General features: G+C 35.8%; 1 long non-coding RNA gene across 3 annotated transcripts in view; it reads left to right on the plus strand.

Annotated features, from left to right (window-relative positions):
- LOC147581876 (uncharacterized) overlaps positions 1 to 22,184 on the plus strand; it is a 191,961-nt gene that overhangs the window by 7,805 nt on the left and 161,972 nt on the right. For all 3 annotated transcript variants that reach the window (XR_015250347.1, XR_015250345.1, XR_015250346.1), the window contains exon 2: positions 677 to 719. This is a non-coding gene — a long non-coding RNA (uncharacterized LOC147581876). The remainder of the gene's footprint in view (positions 1 to 676; positions 720 to 22,184) is intronic.

Raw genomic sequence — 22,184 nt, forward strand, 5'->3', positions numbered from 1 at the left:
TTATATGTATACCACCTTTTATTTATCCATTCATTAGTCAATGCATAGTTGAGCTGTTTCCATAATTTAGCTATTGTAGATAACGCTGTACAAACGTAGGCATTCATGTGTCCCTTCAAATCAGTATTTTTGTATTCTTTGGGTAAATACCTAGTAGTGAAATTGCTGGATCATAGGATAGTTCTATTTTTAACTTTTTGAGGAACCTCCATACTGTTTTCCAGAGTGGCTGTGCCAGTTTGCAATCCCACCAACAGTGTAAGAGGGTTTCTTTTTTTCCACATCCTGGCCAACACTTGTTGTTTCGTGCATTTTTTAAATTTTAGCCATCCTGACAGGTATGACGTGATATCTCATGGTTTTGATTTGCATATCCCTGATGATGAATGATGTTGAGCATTTTTTTTTCATGCATCTGTTAGCCATATGGATGTCTTCTTTGGAAAAATTTCTATTCATGTCTTTTGCCCATTTTTGACAATTCATTTTTTGAGTGTTGAATTTTATAGGTTCTTTATATATTGTGGATGCAAACTCTTTATCAGATATGTCATTTGCAAATATCTTCTCCCATTCTATAGGTTGCCTTATAGTTTTGTTGATTGTTTCCTTTGCTGGGCAGAAGTTTTTTTTGAAGTTCCAATTGTTAATTTTGCTTTTGTTTCTCTTGCCTCAGGAGACATATCTAGAAGGAAGTTGTGATGGCCAGTGTCGAACAGGTAACTGTTTGTGTTCTCTTCTAGGATTCTAATGATTTCATGCCTCCAATTAGGTTTTTAATCTATTTTGAATTTATTTTTGTGTATAGGGTAAGAATGTGGTCCAGTTTCATTCTCTGGCATGTTGCTGTCCAGTTTTCCCAACACCATTTGTTGAAGAGACTGACTTTTTCCCATTGGATATTCTTTCCTGCTTTGTCAAGATTAATTGACCATATAGTTGTGGGTTGATTTCTGGGTGTTCTATTCTGTTCCATTGATCTCTGTGTCTATTTTTGTACTAGTACCCGTACTGTGTTGATCACTACAACTTTGTAATATAAGTTGAAGTCCAGAATTGTGGTGCTTCCAGCTTTGCTTTTCTTTTTCAAGATTGCTTTGGCTATTCAGGGTCTTTTTTTTTTTTTTTTTTAATTGCTTTTTAACATTTATTCATTTTTGAGAGACAGAGAGAGGCAGAGCATGAATGGGGGAGGAGCAGAGAGAGAGGGAGACACAAAATCTGAAGCAGGCTCCAGGCTCTGAGCTGTCAGCACAGAGCCAGATACTGGGCTCAACTCACAGGCCGCAAGATCATGACCTGAGCTGAAGTTGGATGCCCAACCAACCCAGGTGCCCCTATTTGGGGTCTTTTGTGGTTTCATATAAATTTTAGGATTGTTTGTTCTGGCTCTGTGAAAAATACTGGTGGTATTTTGATAGGGATTGCACTAAATGTGTAGACTGCTTTGGGTAATATAGACATTTTAACAATATTTGTTTTCTTAGTCCATGAGCATGAAATGTTTTTCCATTTATTTGTGTCATCTTCAGTTTCTTTCATCAGTGTTTTATAGTTTTCAGAGCACAGGTCTTTTACTCTTTTTTGGTTTATTTGTGGGTATCTTACAATTGGTGTAATTGTAAATGGGATTGATTCCTTAATTTCTCTTTCTTCTGCTTCATTATTGGTATATAGAAATGCAGCAGATTTCTGTATGCTGATTTTGAATCTCATGACTTCATTGAATTCATTTATCACTTCTAGTAGGTTTGTGCGTGTGTGTGTGTGTGTGCGTGTGTGTGTAGTCTTTCACATTTTCTATATAGAGTATTGTGTCATTTGCAAATAGTAAAAGTTTGGTCCTTCCTTGCCAATTTGGACACCTTTTATTTCTTTGTGTTGTCTGATTGCTGTGGCTAGGACTTCCAGTATTATGTTAAATAACAGTGGTGAGAGTGTACATCCCTGTCTTGTTCCTGACCATAGAGGAAAAGCTCTGTTTTTCCCCACTGAGGGTGATAGTAATTGCGGGTTTTTCATATATGGCGTTTATTATGTTGAAATCCTTATAAACCAATTTAGGAGAATAAAAGTATTGAGTATGTTTCACCTTTTGATAATTACCTGCTATATGTTGATAACTAGCATAATAAATTTTCTGGAAAAAGATGGGATTTAAATTCTATATAAAACACATAATGCTTGATTTTCAATAACTGCCCATTAACGAGAAAACTTCATGTTGTATCTTTTCCTTATTTGATTTTTTTCATCCTAATTTTTTTTCTCTTTTTATTTTTCTAGTTAAGTATGTCTTATAATTGTTAGGGCACTTTCAACTAGAAATTTGAGTTCACACAAACACACAAGACTTTACTTTTTTCTCCCTGTGTTCTTGCAATTCATTTTCCTCATGACACTGTGGTGTCATCATTTTGTCATTGTCTATACCCACAATGTCAGGATGGTATTTGATACTTTGAGTCATTCAGTTCACACATCTAGCCCAAACTTTACCACATCTGTACTTGTGGCATCTCATTTTTTTTTTGCGGTAATAATGCTTACCTTGAAATTAACCTTTTATATCTCTCATTCTGCAACTATCATTTTTTACAATATATTTAACTCAAATTGTATCATTGTAATCAGTTATACACACACACACACACACACACACACACACACACACACACACATATATATGTATTTTTTTTTCTTGAAATGATTTTTACATGGGGTTCCTGGGTGGCTCAGTTGGGTATGTGTCTGACTTCAGCTCAGGTTATGATCTCACAGTTTGTGAGTTTGGACACAACTCTGACAGTTCAAAGCCTGGAGCTTGCTTTAGATTCTGTGTCTCTCTCTGTCCCTGCCCTCCCCCCCACTTGTGTTCTCTCTCTCTTTCTCTCTCTCTCTGAAAAGTAAATAAATATTAAAAAAAAAAAAAGAAATGGTCTTTACAAAGATTTTCCCAAAAAAGTTATTCCTTTCCTTTAGCCATTTCAAATTCTACCAACATTAAGTATAATTCGCAATTCTTCTTACTGCCAGATCTACCTTAGTTAGTTGAAACAATTTTCAGGATAAATTTCATTTTAACATTTTACATTATTGTGCAATATATGTGCAATATTTGTGCAATATATCTGTGGACTATTCCTACTGAGTTATTTGATAATATTATAAATGCTTTGCATTATACATGTCTATACTCTTGAAAGTACAAGCATTACTGAACCAAAGACATGGATTTCAAGAAATAGTCATGGATGATATATTTATAGTTGTCTGTAATGAGTAAAATGAATTCTTCATAAGAAAGCAATTTCAAAATTACAAGGTCATTATGAAATTAAAGACACCTGATCCCATCTCTTCTGTTGATTAGTGGTGGGATATTCTTTAAATTTCCTCATCTGTACAATAGGGAAAATAGTACTTGCACTAAAGGGTTTCTGTGCATTAAATTTGAAACAATTCATGCTTAGGGTAAGGCCTGACATATAGTTAATAGCAAGTAAATATTTATGATTTTTAAAAATTCATTTATTTATTTTGAAAGAGAGAGAGATGTGGGAGGTGCAGAGAGAGAGGGAAAGGGAGAGAATCCTAAGCAGGCTCTGTATGCTCAGCGCAGAACCTGATGTGGGCCTCAAAGTCACAAACTGTGAGATCATGAACTGAGCCAAAACCAAGAGTTGGCTGCTTAACCACCTGAGCCACCCAGGCACACCTATGATTTTTTTTTTTTTTTTTTTTTGAGAGAGAGAGAGCACAGTAGGGGAGAAGGGTAGGGGGAGAGAGGGAGAGAAACTTAAGCATTCTCCATGCTCAGCATGGAGCCCGACATGGGGCTTAATCCCATGGCTCTGTGATCATGACCTGAGCCAAAAGCAAGAGTTGGGTACTCAACCAACTGAGCTACCCACATGCTCTGATTTATGATTTTTAAAGTAAAATTCACCTTATTTAAGAGTTAGTCTCCCAGTAAGCAAATTATGTGAAAAAATCACTTTTAATTAAAATTACCATGGGATGCCTGGCTGGCTCAGTCAGAAGAGCGTATGACTCTTGATCTCAGGGTCATGGGTTTGAGCCCCACATTAGGTATAGAGATTGCTTAAATAAATAAAACTTTAAAAAATTAAAAAAAATTAAATTACACTTGTAAATTCAATAAATCAGTAGTAAATTATAGAGTACATAGATTTATAATAGTACATAACTCCTATTAATTTATTTAATTAATCATTATTGTGTGCCTAGCCTGTGCCAGGGACAATGAGAGATGATGGGAAACATAAGAATGAAAAGTCTGATATGATTCCTGTCTTCAGAGGGCTTAATGTCTGTCAGGGAGACAACTAACCATAAATTACAAAATAGTACAAATTATGCTATGACAGTGGAAGTATAGAATTCTAGAAGAGTTCTTAGGATTTTAGTAGAGGAAGCCAAGGAGAAAGTGACAGCTGAGTCCTGAAGGAGAATTAGAAGTAAACCCGTAAATGAGGTAAAATGATGACAAGGATAGAAGAGGCTGAAGTCCTATAGAGGCTGTGTAAAGGAGTCTGTTTTTAATCTTCAGGGCAGAGGAAAGGATTAAAAGTTTTTAAGCAGTTATAGACTCTGGTATTATATAAACATTGAATTGGAGTGCAATATCACTAATGGTCTATCTTTAAAAAAGAATGACAGCTAATAAATTCAGAGAAATGATGAAATTGGAAAACCACCACTGTGCATCCTTAAAATAATAATTTAGAGAAGAATCATTAATTGATGATGTTACAATGAATGGGTGAGAGGATGATAAGGAACAGGATAATCACAAGATATTCAAGTTTTCATCCCAGAGATGATTTACTAATTAGAAAGCAAAATCTGTATCCTTACATGGAGAGATATAGTGAGCTTGACATTGTGTGCCTCTTGATGTAACGCAATACTAAGTTGTTACAGGTTGAATTTTGTCTTTCCAAAATTCATATGTTGACATCCTAACCCCCAGTATCTCAGAATGTGACTGTATTTGAAGATATGGCCTTTAAAGAAGTAATTAATATAAAATGAGGTCACATCGATGGACCTTATCTAATACAACCCTTGTCCTTATAAGAAGTGGAGATGAGCACACAGATTCACTGAGAGGAAAGACCATGTGAAGACAGAATGGATGTATACAAGCCAAGAAGAGATGCCTGCAAAAGAAACTAACCTTGATGACACCTTGATCTTTGATGTCTAGCCTCCAGAATTGTTGTTTAAACAACCCAGATTAGTCCATCCAGGGGAGATGGCAGAGTAGGAAGACACTAAACTCCCCTGTCCTATAGATACAACTAGATAACACTCTCATAAGTGTAAATAACCCAAAAAATGACCAAAAGACTGGCAGAACAAACTCCACAACAAAATGTAGAGAAGAGACCACACTGAAGAGGATAGGAAGGGCAGAGACATAGTCAGGAGCTAAACAGACAATGGGACTGTCTGCTGGAGGGAGGTACACTGGGGGTGTTGAGAGGAAAAAGAAACCCTCACATCAGGGAGCCCACATGGGGAAGATGAATCCCTTAACATTTGGCTTTGAAAAACAAAGGGGCCAAATTTTGTGAGTTCAAACAACCAGTGAGACTTAAAACCTAGAAGTTTAAAAATCATCAGGCTTGGCTCTGGGAGAGCAAGGAGGGCAAGAGAAAACTGAGTCCCTGCCCTTGTAGGGACAGCACAACTAAAAGCAGAGATACAGAGATACCAAATAGAAGCAGGAATTTGAAAAATGCTTGGGGAATACCAGAGGGAGATTTGTTTACTAATCTTAGAAGATGTGCTGGGGGGACAGAGATTAATGGGAGACTTGTCCAGGAACAAAGGAGCTGGAAGGTACCATTTCCCTTCTCCATGCTCCAGCATAAACACACATTCACTTGTAGGAACCAGAAAGATGCTAACACTACCTAACTTGCTTACACTGTGCAACCCACCCAAACCCCTCCCCACTTTCAAACCAGCCCCGTGGCTGCTGGTACCCTCTTGCTGAGAACAGGCATGCAAACCTTACTAATGCTGAATGTCCTGCCCCTGAGCACTTTGCAGTTCTGTCCCCTCCAATGCCCCCATCCAGTACACCCTTGGCTGGATCCCACCCAAAGTGGTACCACAAGTCTGGCAGTATGCAAACAGCCCTGAAAGAAGTTGGCACCACTTCAAAGTGATTCTCATCTCAAGTAGAAGGAAAGATAACCAAACATACCAGTCTCACTGTGCCCCAGCAGGGGGTGGGGCAGACAGCTGGTCTGACTGTAGGCTCCACCCACCAGTGAAAGCTTCTCCAGAGACAATACAGGGAAAGTGCCCTGTAGTTTGGTGGTATTGCATCTCTGGCAAATACCTGGTCTAACTTAAGCCCAGGTCAGCCCCAGACTGGTCCATTAATACCACAGGGACCAAATACAGCCCACAACAGGCCAAAGAAACCTACTGCAGATGACAGGACTCATGAAAAAAAGTGGCCAAGACACAACAACAGGGTGTAGGAACACACATAGCAGACAATCCCTGAAGCCCCAGATTCTAGTGAACAGAGGACACTGCACTGCAGGGAACTATTGGACCTCTTCTTCATAAGTCTACTACTTTCAAGAGTAAGAGATATAGCTGACTTTCCTAACACACAGATGCAGGCAGAGAGAGACAAAATGCAGAGACAGAGGAATATGTCACAAATAAAAGAATGGGGCAAAATCACAGCAAGAGACCTAAGTGAAACAGAGATAAGTAATATTCCTGGTAGAGAATTTAAAGTAATGATCATAAAGATACTCACTGGATTTGACACAAGAGTGGAAGGACAACAAGACCTCTAACAAAGAGATAGAAAACATGAAAAAGAATCAATCAGTGATGTAGAACTCAATAAAGGAAAAAAAATATAACACTAGATAGAATGAGTGGTAGACTAGAGGAAGCAGAAGAATAGATCAATGACCTGGAGGACAGAGTAATAGAAAGCAATCAGGCTGAACAGGTGAGAGAAAGAGAAAGAGAGAGAGAGAGAGAGAGAGAGAAGAGAATAACCTAAGGGAACTCCATGACACCAGAGCATTATAACATCCATTTTATAGGGATCTCAAGAGGATAAGAGGAATGCCTGGGTGGTTCAGTCAGTTAAGTGTCTGACTTTTGATTTCGGCTCAGGTCATGATCTCACGGTTTGTGAGCTTGAACCTTTCATCGGGGTCTACACTAATAGTGTGGAGCCTGCTTGGGATTCTCTGTCTCTGTCTCTGTCTCTCTCTCTCTGTCTGCTCCTCCCCCACTCACATGTGTGCTTTCTCCCTCTCAAAATAGATAAATAAATTTAAAAAAAAAAAGGAGAAAGAAAAGGGGCAGAAAATGTATTTGAAGTAATAATAGCCAAAAACTTCCTGAATCTGGGGATAGAAATAAAACCAGACCTAGGAGGCAGAACGATCCCCAACAAAATCAACTCAGAGACCCACACCAAGACATATAGTAATTAAAATGACAAAAAGTAGCGATAATAAGAGAATTTGAAGAGCAGCAAGGAAAAGAATACAGTTACACACCAGGGAACCCCTCCCCTACCTCATAAGGATATCAGCTGATTTTTCTTTTCTTTTTTTTTTAAATCTGTTATTTATTTTTGAGATAGAGAGAGACAGTGTGAGCAGGGGAGGGGCAGAGAGAGAGGGAGACACAGAATCCAAAGCAGGCTCCAGGCTCTGAGCTGTCAGCACAGAGCCCGACGCGGGGGCTCGAACTCACACACCGCGAGATCATGACCTGAGCCAAAGTCAGATGCTCAACCGACTGAGCCACACAGGCGCCCCCAACAGCTGATTTTTCAATAGAAACTTTACAGGCCAGAAGGGAGTGGCACAATATATTCCGAGTGCTAAAAGGAAGAAAAAGAAAATCAGCAGCCAAGAATACTCTATCCAGCAAGATTATCGTCCAAAATAGGGGGAGATATAAAGAGTTTCCCAGACAAACCAAAGTTAAAACAGTTCATGCCCACTAAGCCAGCCCTATAAGAAATGTTAAAAAAAGATTCTTTTAGTGGAAAGGAAAGGCCATAAGTAAGAGTAAGAAAAGTAAGAAGCACAAAATCAGTAAAAATAAATATATCTGTAAAAATCAGTTAAGGAAGTTATAAAATAAAATATAAAATGGTTACACCATTTACCTAAAATGCTGGAAGGAGAGGAATAAAAAATGGGTTCAAACTTATGCAACCATCAACTTAATATATACTGCTATATTAAGAAGATGTTACATACAAACTGAATGGTAACCACAAATCAAAAACCAGTAATAGATATGCAAAACATACAGAAAAGGAATCCAATTGTTATCACTAAAGAAAGTCCCCTAATTGTGAGAGAAGAGAGCAAGCGAGGAAAGGAACAGAGAATAACTACAAAACAACCATAAAACAAATAACATAATGACAATGAGTATATACCTATCACTAATTACTTTGAATGTCAATGGACTAAATAATCAAGACATAGGGTGGCAGAACAGATGAAAAAAACAAGTTCCATCTATATGCTGCCTAGAAGAAACTCATTTCAGACCTAATACTTATGCAGCTTGAAGTAAAGGCATGGAGCAGCATTTATCATGTAAATGGATATGAAAAGAAAGCTGGATAGCAGTATTTGTATCAGACAAAATAGACTTTAAAACAAAGATTGTCACAAGAGACAAAGACACTATATAATCATAAAGGGCATAATCCAACAAGATGTTATAATAATTGTAAATATTTATACACCCAGCATGGAAGCACCCAAATACATTTAGCAGTTAACAATAAACATAAAGGAACTAATTGATAGTAATGCAATAGTAGGGAACTTTAACACCTCACTTACATCAGTGGACAGATCATCCGAACAGAAAATTAAAAAGGAAACCATGGCTTTGAATGACTCATTGGACCAGAAGGATTTAACAGATATATTCAGAACATTCCATCCTAAAACAGCAGAATACACATTCTTTTTAAGTGCACAATGGAACATTCCCCAGAATTGATTGTGTATTAGGCCACAAAACAAGTCTCAACAAATTTAAAAATATTGAAGTCATTCCATGCATCTTTTGTGACCACAGTGCTATGAAACTAGCAATCAACTCCAAGAAAAAAAATCTGGAAAGAGTACCAATACATAGGGATTAAATAACATGCTACTAAACAATAAGAGCTCAAACAATAAATCAAAGAGCAAATAAAAAAAAAACATGGAGACAAATGAAAATGAAAACACAACAGTCCAAAATCTTTGAGATGAAGCGAAAGTGATTCTAAGAGGGAAGTATATAGCAATATAGGCCTATCTCAAGAAGCAAGAAAACCTCAAACAACCTAACTTTCCACCTAAAGGAACTAAAAAAAAAAAAAAGAAGAACAAAACCCCAAACCAGTAGAAGGAAGGGGATAATAAATATTAGGGCAGAAATAAATGAAATAGAAACTAAAAAAACAATAGAACCCATCAATGAAACCAGGAGCTGTTCTTTGAAAAAAAATCGACAAAATTGATAAATCTTTAGCTCATCAAAAAAGAAGAAGAAGAAGAAGAAGAAGAAGAAGAAGAAGAAGACGAAGAATCAAATAAACAAAATTGGAAATGAAAGAGGAGAAATAACAACTGACAGCCACAGAAATACAAAGTATTGTGAAAGAATATTGTGAAAATTTATATGCCACAAAAATTGACAACCTAGAAAAAAGGGATAAATTCTTAGAAACACATAACCTCCCAAAACTGAATCAGGAGGAAACAGAAAATTTGAGCAGACCAATTACCAGCAATGAAATTTAATCAGTAATCAAAAAACTACCAACAAACAAAAGTCCAGGACCAGATGGCTTCACAGGGGAATTCTACCAAATATTTAAAGAAGAGAAGGGGCGCCTGGGTGGCGCAGTCGGTTAAGCGTCCGACTTCAGCCAGGTCACGATCTCGCGGTCTGTGAGTTCGAGCCCCGCGTCAGGCTCTGGGCTGATGGCTCAGAGCCTGGAGCCTGTTTCCGATTCTGTGTCTCCCTCTCTCTCTGCCCCTCCCCCGTTCATGCTCTGTCTCTCTCTGTCCCAAAAAATAAATAAATAAACGTTGAAAATTCACTTAAAAAAATAATAATAAAATAAAGAAGAGTTAATACTTATTCTTCTCAAACTTCCAGAAAATAGAAGAGGAAGGAAAACTTCCAAATTCATACAAGGCCAGCATTACCTTGATAATAGAACCAGACAAAGACATACAAAAAAATAATAATAATTACAGGCCAATATCTCTGATGAATATAAATGCAAACATATTCAATTAAATATTAGCAAACCAAATTCAACTATACATTAAAAAAATCATTCACCACAATCAAGTGGGATTTATTCTAGGATGCAAGGATATTTCAATATTCATGGATCAATCAATATACATCACATCAATAAGAGAAATGATAAAAAACATATGATCATTCCAATAGATGCAGAAAAAGCATTTGACAAAGTACAACATCCATTCATGATAAAAACCCTCAACAAAGTAGGTTTAGAGGGAACATACCTCAACCTAATAAGGGCCATATATGAAAAACCCACAGCTAATACCATACTCAGTGGTGAAACAGTGAGGTTTTTACTAAGGTCAGGAACAAGACAAAGTCCACTCTCACTGCTTTTATTCAAAATAGTACTGATAGAGCAATAGCAATCAGATAAATAAACAGAATAAAAAGCATCCAGATTGGTAAGGAGTAAGTAAAATTTTCGTAATTGCAAATGACATACTATATATAGAAAATCCTAAAGACTTCACCAAGAAACCAGCTAGAACTGGTAAATAAATTCATTAAGGTTGCAGGATACAAAATCAGTGTATAGAAATCTGCTGCATTTCTACACACTAATAATTAAGCAATGTAAAGAAAAATTAAGAAAACAATCCTATTTACAATTGCACAAAAAGGAATAAAATACCTAGGAATAAACTTAACCAAGGAGGTGAAAGACCTGTGCTCTGAAAAGTATAAAACATTGGTGAAAAAAATTGAAGAAGAAACAAACAAATGGAAAGAAATTCCATGCTCATGGATTGAAAGAACAAATATTAGAGTTTTTTTAAATGTTTATTTATTTATTTTGAGAAAAAGAGAGAGAACACAAGTGGGGGAGGAACAGAGAGAGAGAGGGAGAGAGAGAATCCCAAGCAGGTTCTACACTGTCAGTTCAGAGCCTGACACAGGCTCAGTCCCACAAATGAGATCATGACTGAGATCATGAGCTGAAATAAAGAGTCGGGCACTTGAACAACTGAGCCGCCCAGGCACCCCAAGAACAAATATTGTTAATATGTCCATATTAGCCAAAACAACCTCAGATTTAATGCAATTCCTATCAAAATACCAACAGCATTTTCCCCAGAGCTAGAACAAACAATTGTGATATTTGTATGGAACCACAAAAGACTCCAAATAACCAAAACAATATTGAAAAAGAAAAACAAAGTTGGAGATGTCACAGTTCCAAATTTCAAGTTATAGTACAAAGCTATACAAAATGGTATAGTACTGGCACAAAAATAGACATAGATAAATGGAATAAAATAGACATCCCAGAAATAAACTCTGATTATATGGTCAATTAATCTTCAAGAAAGGTGGTAAGAATATACATTGGGAGAAAGACAGCCTCTTCAATAGATGATGTTGGGAAAATTGGACAGCTATATGCAAAAGAATTAAACTGGGCCACTTTCTTATACCATACACAAAGATAAACTCAAAGCAGATTAAGGACCTACATGTGAGACCTGAAATCATAAAAATCCTAGAAAAGAGCACAGGAATAATTTCTCATGCATTGGTTATAGCAGCAGTTTTCTAGATACGTGTCCTGAGGCAAGGAAAAGAAAAGCAAAAATAAGCTACTGGAGCTATATAAAAATAAAAAGTTTCTGCACAGCAAAGGAAATAATCAACAAAACACCAAAAACAACCCACAACCAATCCAATTAAAGTAGGCAAAAGACATGAACAGACATTTCTCCAAAGAAGATACAAAGATGTCCAACAGACACATGAAAAGATGCTCAACATCACTAATCATCAGAGAAATGAAAACCAAAACCACACTGAGATATCACCTCACCCTTATCAGAATGGCTCAAATCATAAACACAAGAAACAAGTGTTGGCAAGGATGTGGAGAAAAAAATGAATCCTTGTACGATGTTGCAACCACTATGGAAAACAGTATGGAGGTTCCTTAAAAAAAAAAAAAAAAAAAAGAATTACCATATGATCTAGAATCTCACAACTTTGTATTTACCCAAAGAATATGAAAGCACTAATTCGAAAGGCTATATGCACCCCTATGTTTATTGCAGAATTATTTACAATAGCCAAATTATGGAAGCAGCCCAAGTGTCCATTGATACATGAATGGAAAGAGAATGTGGTATATATCTACACAATGGAATATAATTCAGCCATAAAAAGGAATGAAATCTTGCCCTTTGCAACAACATGAATGAATCTAGGGAGTATAATGCTAAACAAAATAAGTCCGTCAGAGAAAGACAAATACCATATGATTTAAGTCATATGTGGAATTTAAAAAAACAAAACAAATGAACAAAGAGAAAATAAAGAGACAAAAATAGACTTTCAACTACAGAGAACAAACAGATGGCTACCAGAGCGGGTGGGAGGGGGAATGTGTGAAATAGGTGAAGGCAATTAAGAGCACATTTATCTTGATGAGCCCTGAATAATATATAGAATTATTGAATCACTATGTTTTACACCTGAAACCAATATAAGATAATATAAGTGTTATTATATTGTTATAGTTAACTATACTGTAATTAAAAAAAATAATAATAAACCACATAGTCTGTGGTACTTTGTTATGGCAGTCCTAGAAAACTAATACAGAACTAATATTTATAAACTTTTATAAATATTCTTGCCAAAAAATGTTTAAAATAGTCTAGTTAGGTCTCTACCTCACTTTCTATCTACAGGAAATGCAGGAGATACAGGATCAAGTTAAACACTATAAGGAAACAATCAGACAAATCAGAAGTGAAGCTATTTATTTATTTTCTATTTATTTAGGGAGGAGGGGCAGAAAGAGAGGGAGAGAGAGAATCCCAAGCAGGTTCCACGCTGGGTGTGAAGCCTGACGCAGGGTTCAGTCTCATGACTGTGAGATCATGACCTGAACCAAAATCAAGAATTGGACGCTTCACTGACTGAACCATCCAGGTGTCCCAGAAGTGGAACATTTTATGACAATTCACCTGGATAGTCAAGTCAAACTCATAAAACAACCCCCCCCCCCAAAAAAAAAATGTTGAGAGGGGTATTCCAAATGAAAAAAAAAAATAAAGAAACTTAATAACTAATGCAATATGTAAATATTGATTGGATCCTAAATGGAAGAAAGAAGATATTTTCATATTGTAAAGGGATTTTTGGAACAATTGAGAGAATTTGAATATGGATTGTTACATATTAAATTACATAATATTATGGAATTACTAATTTTCTTGGTGTAATGATGATACTGTGTTTATGTAGGATAATATTTTTATCAGGACATTCATGCTGAAACATTTAGTGGTAAAGATGTTTTCAAGTTACTTTCAAGAGTTTGGGGAGAAGAATTTACAGATGTATATAGAGAGAAAGTGAGACACAGAGCAAATGTAGCAAAATGTTAATTGGTGAATCTAAGTGAGAAATATGTAGTAACTAATTACATTATTTTTTATACATTTAAAGTAAGAATTTGAGGAGAGAGAGGATAACAAGTCTGAAGGCCAAATGAACTTCAGGTGGGATGTCGTAATATTCCAAATGTGAAGTGATGGTGGTTTAAACCAGGGTGGTGATGGTGGAGATGGAGGGAAAAGAATGGATTTTAAAAGAAAATCATGAAGTAGAATTGGCAAGATTTGTTGATAGCTTGACATGTGGTGAGGGTGTTGGCCAGGAAAGGGAAGAATTTTGGAGTGAACGGTGATGTAAATGTTGGTTCCCTTGAGATAGATAAGGAATAAAGGAGGAGGTGGAGGTGGGAGAAGAGGAGGAAAAGGGGGGAACTAGTTTGAGGGAGATGGTGAAATCAATGTTGGATAATAATCACCAATCAGCGTTTCTGGACCTACAAAGCTCTCACAATAACCACAACACGTTATAGACCTGCTTGAAAAGCCACCCATTTTCCCCTAGATGACATTTAAATGTAGTTCACAATAAATTGTAAAACCAAGAAGTATGTTAGGCAGTTACAAATACATTTACACATATAATCCATACACAGTCCAATGAAATAATTTTTGTTATATTTTTTTCTCTGAGCCTAGTTCCTGACGGTAAAACAGGGATAATACTTAGTCATATCGTAATAAACCTCAGGAAAGCTGGAATTGTATCGTGGCCCAGGTGCCTACTATAATACTTATGTATATAATAAGTGCTTAATAAATATATATTCAATTAAATATAACATCTCTGAAATTTCCCCATGTTCACTTTTCATCCTACCAATCAACAGCCTTGTACTGTGACCAGTTACAACAAAGTTACTGATTTGTCCATGCCCTAAGATAAGAATCTAGGATAAAAATAATAAAAGACATATATCATTTCATTTAATGTTGACTTTAATCATGAAGATGATATTTTTACATATCATAAATGAAGAAATTGACTCTGGGAAAGATTAAATGGTAGTAACTTAGCCCATGATTTAGCTGGTAAGAAGCAGAACTGGAAAATAGACATGGGCCTACCCTGCCCCATAGGTGCTATAGAAAATGCTGAGTTTAAAAAATTGAGCAAGAAGAAATGAAACAACTGTGAACTTTATGTGATCTCAGACACTGCTTCAGGGAATGTACAATGACACTCTATATGATTTAAAGTTTCACTTTTAATTGTAGGATTGTGCCTTTTCTGAGCAGAGATTGAAATTCATGAGAGGTGACATGGGTGCTGTGGGTACCTACATACACAGACATACACCATCTTTCACTGGTGATTAGTAGTAAACATTTAAATTTATGCCCTAAGAGGAACTAAACCTAAGTCTTTATGAAGCAAAGATAGGTTAGTTGTCTATTAGGACTCTAACTCAACATCAGTTTAATTTGTTGTCAAACTGGGGCACCTAGGTGGCTTGGTCAGTTAAGTGTCTGACTTCTGCTCAGGTCATGATCTCACAGTCCGTGAGTTCGAGCCCCGCGTCGGGCTCTGTGCTGACAGCTCAGAGCCTGGAGCCTGTTTCAGATTCTGTGTCTCCCTCTCTCTCTGCCCCTCCCCTGTTCATGCTGTGTCTCTCTCTGTCTCAAAAATAAATAAACGTTAAAAAAAAAAATTTAATTTGTTGTCAGATTACCACCAAGTTAAAAGTGTACAAGGATAACTCTTTAGGAAGATAATCTCAAAACATATGTAAGAAGATCAGAAATCTAAAGTGATATAATACAGTGTAGACAAAATATTTTGTAAGTTTTACATGTTCAGTTTGGCTTCATTTGAAATTTCTATAGTATACTTGCTTTTTCCTCTTAAAGCACACTTGCTTTTTCCTGCAAAGCACATTTGAGTTAGTGTGCTAGGAAGGATTACTTCATACTATGTGAGAATCAATATTAAAGTTGTCTCTAAATGATAGATATTTTCTACTTAGGCAAATTATATAGAATAATTTGAGAATTCATACAAGTATCACTGTTCAGAAATCTCACTGGCTTACCTAAAATTCTCGCCATTTAAGTTTTATTTGTGCTAAGCATTGCCTTGGTTTTAGATGGTGCTTAAAAAAACTAAGCACTTCTAGAAAAAAAAAATTAAGTCTCAGGTAAACATATCAATGTGTCTTGCATTCATTCATGTTTATTTCCTCATTCTTATGTAGTTCTTTTATAATACATGTTTATATTGAGGTATGATTCATATACAGTACAATATACCCCTTTAGGTGTACAGTTCAATGAATTTTAACAAATGTATATAGTCATTTAAACACTACGACTAAGATCTAGGACATTCTCATCACTCCAAAAAGTTCCATTTTGTCTCCCTATTACCAGTTTTCTCCCCTCTTCCCCAGTTCCTGCCAGCCAGTAATTTGACTTCCGTCCCAGTAGTTTTATGTTTTATATACTAATTGCAATTCTTGGTGCTAGGGATAAGAGACAATCCCTAGACAATTACCTTCAGGGGAAAGATCTTGTTATCAAATGATGGAGACAGGCTTGCCAACAGAATATTACCACAGGGTAAAAGGTACTACAAATGACATACGTATACTTTGGTGGCACAGAAAACATACAACTAACTTTATGGATATTGGGAGATATCCTACATTCAGTTGATGGTAATTGAGTTAGGTCCTGAAAGGAGGAGTTGGAAGAAGACAAACAAGGAGATGAGATAAGACTTTCTGGCTGGAAGCAATATCTGCACATAGGCACTAAGTTATGAATGTTTTGGTGTCTTCTGAAAGAGGGGTGAAGATAAGTACAGATAAAATCTATCTGTTCAAGGTATATGTAATAAATGGTCAACATTCCAGTCCTCATGGATTTGCTCCCCAACTTTAGGCTTCTAGGACTCATTTCCTGACTGTCTGAACTAATGAAATAATATATCAACACTATTAGTGGCTATTTCAGCCATATATCTTTGCAGTTTACATGTAATTTTTTAATTACATTGTAAAAGAGTCTGGTTTGAATGGCGAGGAAACCAGTAAGGAAATTAATTGAATTTGAAACATCAGTAAATAGATGAGGAAACAGTTCTGGAAATGGAGAACATTCCTTCATTCAATAGAATTTGTACCTAAGGCCACTTCCAGGTGACACAGAAGTCTTAATTTGGTATCAGTTTATTCCTCCCTGTCTTCCTTTCCTCATGTAATTTCCTGTTTCAGTTTCCTGTTCAGAAATGCTTTTCCTTTGAGAAGCAGAAAAATTAACAGTGGTGTAAACCATAAGGCCATTTCTTATTTTCTTTATAAGAAGACCACCGGTTGTTGGACTCAGAATTGTTCAGAATATCAAGGACCCATACTTTTCTAACTTTGTCTCCAATAGCCTTAGCATTTCATCCACATATTTTTGTCTTATGTTATTTGCCAGAGGGCTGCACAATTCGAAACATCACTTCACATTCAAGGCAAAAAGAAAGAAGAGGCAGTGCAGTGAGCTTGCTTTTTCAACCCTCCTTTTAGAAAGCCACTAGGAAGGTTGCTCCTATCAGTTCATCAGAACTGGGTTATGTGTATACCCAAGAGATCAAAGGGAGGCCAGGAAAATGAGAACCTGGTTTTCCTGGATTTATTGCAGAAAGTGCCAAAGAGAAAAGAGGGATTAAGAGTGCTTTTACATTGCCAGTTAACAGTGTTTGCCACATATCCCAACAGTCTTTTGATACCCATTTCATAAAGGAAATTACTACTAGCCTAAATTCAAGAATTCTGGATGTTCTTTCTGTGTGCAACATCTTTTCTACTTCCATCTCTTCCTACCAAAATCATTAGACTCTTCAACACCATTTCAATTGCCACACTTATTCTTCTCAATTAGATAATACCCTTTATATCTTCAATTCCTTCTTTGGGTTTAACTTCCATAGCCTGGTCTGCCAGTCTCTAATCCATTCTCCAGAGATACTGCATCAGCTTTACTTATTTATGTGACTCTTTTGCTCTAGGATTAGGTACAAAATCTACAGCCTGGCTCATAGGATTCTAGGTGTTCTGGCCTCTGATCTTTGGGATCCTCTCCAGTCTCATCTTTAGGCATGACCCTTCTACCTCTACTCCAGTCACATTGAACTTTCAGTTCTTCCTATGCGCTGTTTTCCCTCTCCTTTCCTAGCCTTTACACAAACTCTTCTCTTGCCCTGAAAAACTGTTAACTCCATTCTGGTGATGTCTCGACCCACTTCATTTAGCTGACTGTCTTTTGTGTCCTCCCTCAATTATTCTCAGTGTTCTTAGATCACAGGGTTTCCCTCTCAGATATCATTATCACACTGTATTATAATTGCTTATATAATTCTCTGTCACCCCTCATGGACTCTAAGCTGCATGACAGAGCCTATCAAAGTGCTTTTTAAAATAGATGCTCTATAAAGATTTTGGTAATAAAGGAATCAGTGACTTGAGCTCAGACTAAGACTCTTCAAGTTTAACTGGATTAAATGAGAAATAGTTAAGAAATGTATAAATGTACTTTAACAATTTGGCATACAAACACCTTTGATATTTAAAGTTGAATTTTAAGATTAACTTATAGGGAAAAATAGGTATCGAAATGTAGTTGGTTAAATGTGAGCTCTTGGTGAAAATTATGGGAAAGATGTGTTAACAGCATAACCCCAAATCTATTTTTGCTGTATCAGCCCACATAAGTTAAACTATTTAAGTATACTTATTCATTTGATGAAGGATTTCAAAACTGAGGAGAAAAAAATCATTATTCCAGCAGTGATTTGTCATTACAGGTCTGAAATGCCAGAGGCATCAAGCCACCCAAAATCTAAACACCATGAGTCACAAACCAAACAGGTCTTTACGGTGCCTGAATTCCAGTTCTTAATTACAAAGTTAACTATAAACGTGACAACATTTTAAGATAAAAGAACTGATACTGCAAGGGACATTTCGTTACATACATTTCTGTATACTTAGAAAAGAGAGTCATAGAATAAAAGGTGTTTTCAAGTAACAAAATAGTTCACAATATGCATTCATATTCTAAATAAGCAATAAAAACTTTTAGAATCATTTTTAAAGCAATTTCCTTTTCAAAAAATTTTATATTCCCTGTAAAATAAGAAGCAGTTGTGTCGGTTAGATGGATTCCTTTGGTACCTGATAGGCACTCAAATATTTGTTGACTAGATTGAGTCAAATGAATATAAGGAAATCTAGATTCCAATCCCAGCTCAAGCTGTATGAAAGTAGGTAAGTCACTTAACCTAACACTAGTCTAATAAATATGTAAATTATGTGGTATATTACAAAGTGATAATTGCTTTTGGAAAGAAGAGGGTAAAGTAAGATTGAGAAAATCAGAAGTAGGGATGGGTGGTTAGGTGGGTGCATATGCTTGACAAATATGAGCCTTCAGTAAAATATTATCTACCATTATTATTACTTTGGTTCACATCTGTAAATAAAAACATTGGGTTGGTGATTCCTAGTGCATGAAAAATATTTGTGTTCCATTTTAGGATTTTGAGGCTAAGGAGTTTTCTTGTAAACTCCTTGTTCTTTAGTTTCATAAAGTTATAGTACTTCTATTTGTAGCTCAAGAAGTTTTTGTTTTTATATTCCATGTGATTTCTACAAAACTGTCTAACTTTAATAATGTAGGGATTACCAAATTAATTTTTAAAATACATTTATTTGTTTAAAATAACATAATCTCAGCATAAATTTTTAGTATATTTAAGAAAAATATGTAATAATATGAGATAGTAGTTTTCTGTCAAGCCAGTTTCCTTTAAACCTTATCTTTTTGGTCATTGATTCATGATTGTTTTAAGTTTTTCAACAAATACTGGCACACAGCCCCATTCTAACACATTCCTGTGTGTAATTGACATAGTTATCATTGTCTTGGAAACAAAGATTTGCAGCACATGTGTTAGGACCTGTCCCCAAAGATTGTTCAGCATCATTAAAAGTAGGTGTTGTGCATTGCTATAAATTGTAAACTAAAATCCAGATTGTCAGTCTCAGATGAGTTTCTACATGAATATTAATTTTGAAAAAAAATAAAAGAAGGAAAAAAAGAAGTTCTGAAGTGTTTAAACCAGCTTAACCATATTTGTTGAGGACATGAGAAAGGATGTATATAATGCATGTTGTTTCTATAGCAATTTTACTATTCCTTTGCCTACACAAGTATCTAGATTCCAGTAAAGTAAAATATACAATATTCCTAAATGTTCTAACATTCTAATAATCTTCCACTCTTCATCTTCTTCTAGTTGTTTAGTTGGTATAAATTGTACTTTCATAATTCCAGAAACTTTGGTAGAAAAATTCTGATAATTTAAAAAATAATATGTATTAGTTATCTATTGCTGCATAACAAATTATCCTCCAAAACATAGTGGGTTAAAGCAACAAACATTGATTATTTCACACTGTTTATGAGCATTAGGAAGTCATTAGGAGTGACTTAGCTGGGTGATTCGGGCTCAAGGTTTCTCATGAGATAGCAATCAAGTTTTTTAGTTGAGGCTACAATTATCCTAAGACTCAAGTAGGACTGAAGAATCCACTTCCAAACTCACTCACATTGTTATATGCAGACTTTGGGTCCTCACTAGTCAGCCTGGCAATGGCAGCTAGCATCCTCCAAAATAAGTAATCCAAAAAGAGAATGTTAGAAGTGTCTTTTATAATCTCATTTCATTACTGACATGCCTCCATTTCTGCTGTTTCTGCTGGTCACATAGACTAATCCTAGTACAATGTGGGAGGGAACTATATACATGGATGTGAAAACCAGGAGGCAGAGATCATTGGGGACCATTTTGGATCATCGGCTATCACAATATATATTTAACTACTAGTCTCCAATCTACCTATATTAGAGTCTAGTGACCTTATACCAAACTATTTTTGTGTGTATTTAGGCAAATAATTATTTCTGTTTTTACTAAGAGACTATCTCTGGATTGGCTTTTCCCTTACAGAAAGATTATAGTACACCTTTGACATACTCAGCATTACATTGTCTGAAAACTTTTAAAAATAATCCTAAAGATGAGAAATAAAGGAATTTGATAATCTTCTGAAGAAATAAGCAAAAAAATTAAACACAAGGCTGAAATTAGGGAAATGGTAACAAAACATATTTGATAGGTGAAAAAAAACCAAAAGCTTTTATTTGATAAGACCATTCAAATAGAACATGACTAGGGAAAAGTGAAAGAAAGCAAAAATATAGGAGTGCCTGGGTGGCTCAGTTGGTTGAACATCCAACTTCAGCTCAGGTCATGGTCTCACAGTTCATGAGTTTGAGCCCTCCATTGGGCTCTGTGCTGTCAACACGGAGCTTGCTTTAGGTTTTCTCCAAACCCCCCGCCCTGCTCACTCTCTCAAAACTAAACATTTAAAAAAAAAAAAACAACCAAAAACCCACAAGTATACAAGGTTCGATATGATCAAGCAAATATCACAGAGCAAAAGGAATTATGAGACCATTACTTGAGACTGCATGGCTACAAATTTGAAAACCCAGAGAAAAAAGTTTATTTATGGTGACTAATGGTTCTCAAAGTGTGTTCCCTCAGTCTGCAGTATTCGCATCATAAAGAACTTGTTAGAAGTAAAATCCTCAGGCCCACTAAATCAGAAACTCTGGGAATGGGGCTTATTAATCTGTGTAATTGTAGAAATACGCTACAATATAAGAACTACTGAAATAGAACAGTTGCCATAAAGATGATTGGAAAGGCGATTTAAACTATAACATTAAAAAAGGCACCCAGGTCAAGTGAGTTCACAGTTTTGTTTTATCTAACCTTATAAGATACACCAGGTTTTTTAATTTAAAAATTTTTAGGCATTAAAACGTGCTGGAGGCAAGAATATACAATGGGAAAAGACAGTCTTTTTAATGGTGCTGGGAAAACTGGACCACTTTCTTACAACATACACAAAAATAAATTCAAAATGGATTAAAGACCTAAATGTGAGATGTGAAGCCATAAAACTGGAAGAAAATATAGGCAGTAATTTCTTCGATATTGGCTGTAGCAACATTTTTCTAGATATGTCTCCTAACGCAAGGGAAACAAAAGAAAAAATAAACTATTGGGACTACATCAAAATAAAAAGCTTCTTCACAGCAATGGAAATAATCAACAAAACTAAAAGACAACCTACCAAATGGGAGAAGATATTTGTAAATGATATATCTGATAAAGCGTTAGAATCCAAAATATATAAAGAACTTACACAACACAACACACAAAAAATAAATAATCCTATCAAAAAATGAGCAGAGGATTTAATACATATTTTTCCAAAGATGACATACAAATGGCCAACAGACAAATAGAAAGATGCTCAACACCACTAGTCATTAGGGAAATGCAAGTCAAAACCACAGTGAGAG

The sequence above is a fragment of the Puma concolor genome, chromosome B1, assembly GCF_028749965.1.
Source record: "Puma concolor isolate L17-30 chromosome B1, mPumCon1.1.hap2, whole genome shotgun sequence".
NCBI lineage: Eukaryota > Metazoa > Chordata > Mammalia > Carnivora > Felidae > Puma > Puma concolor.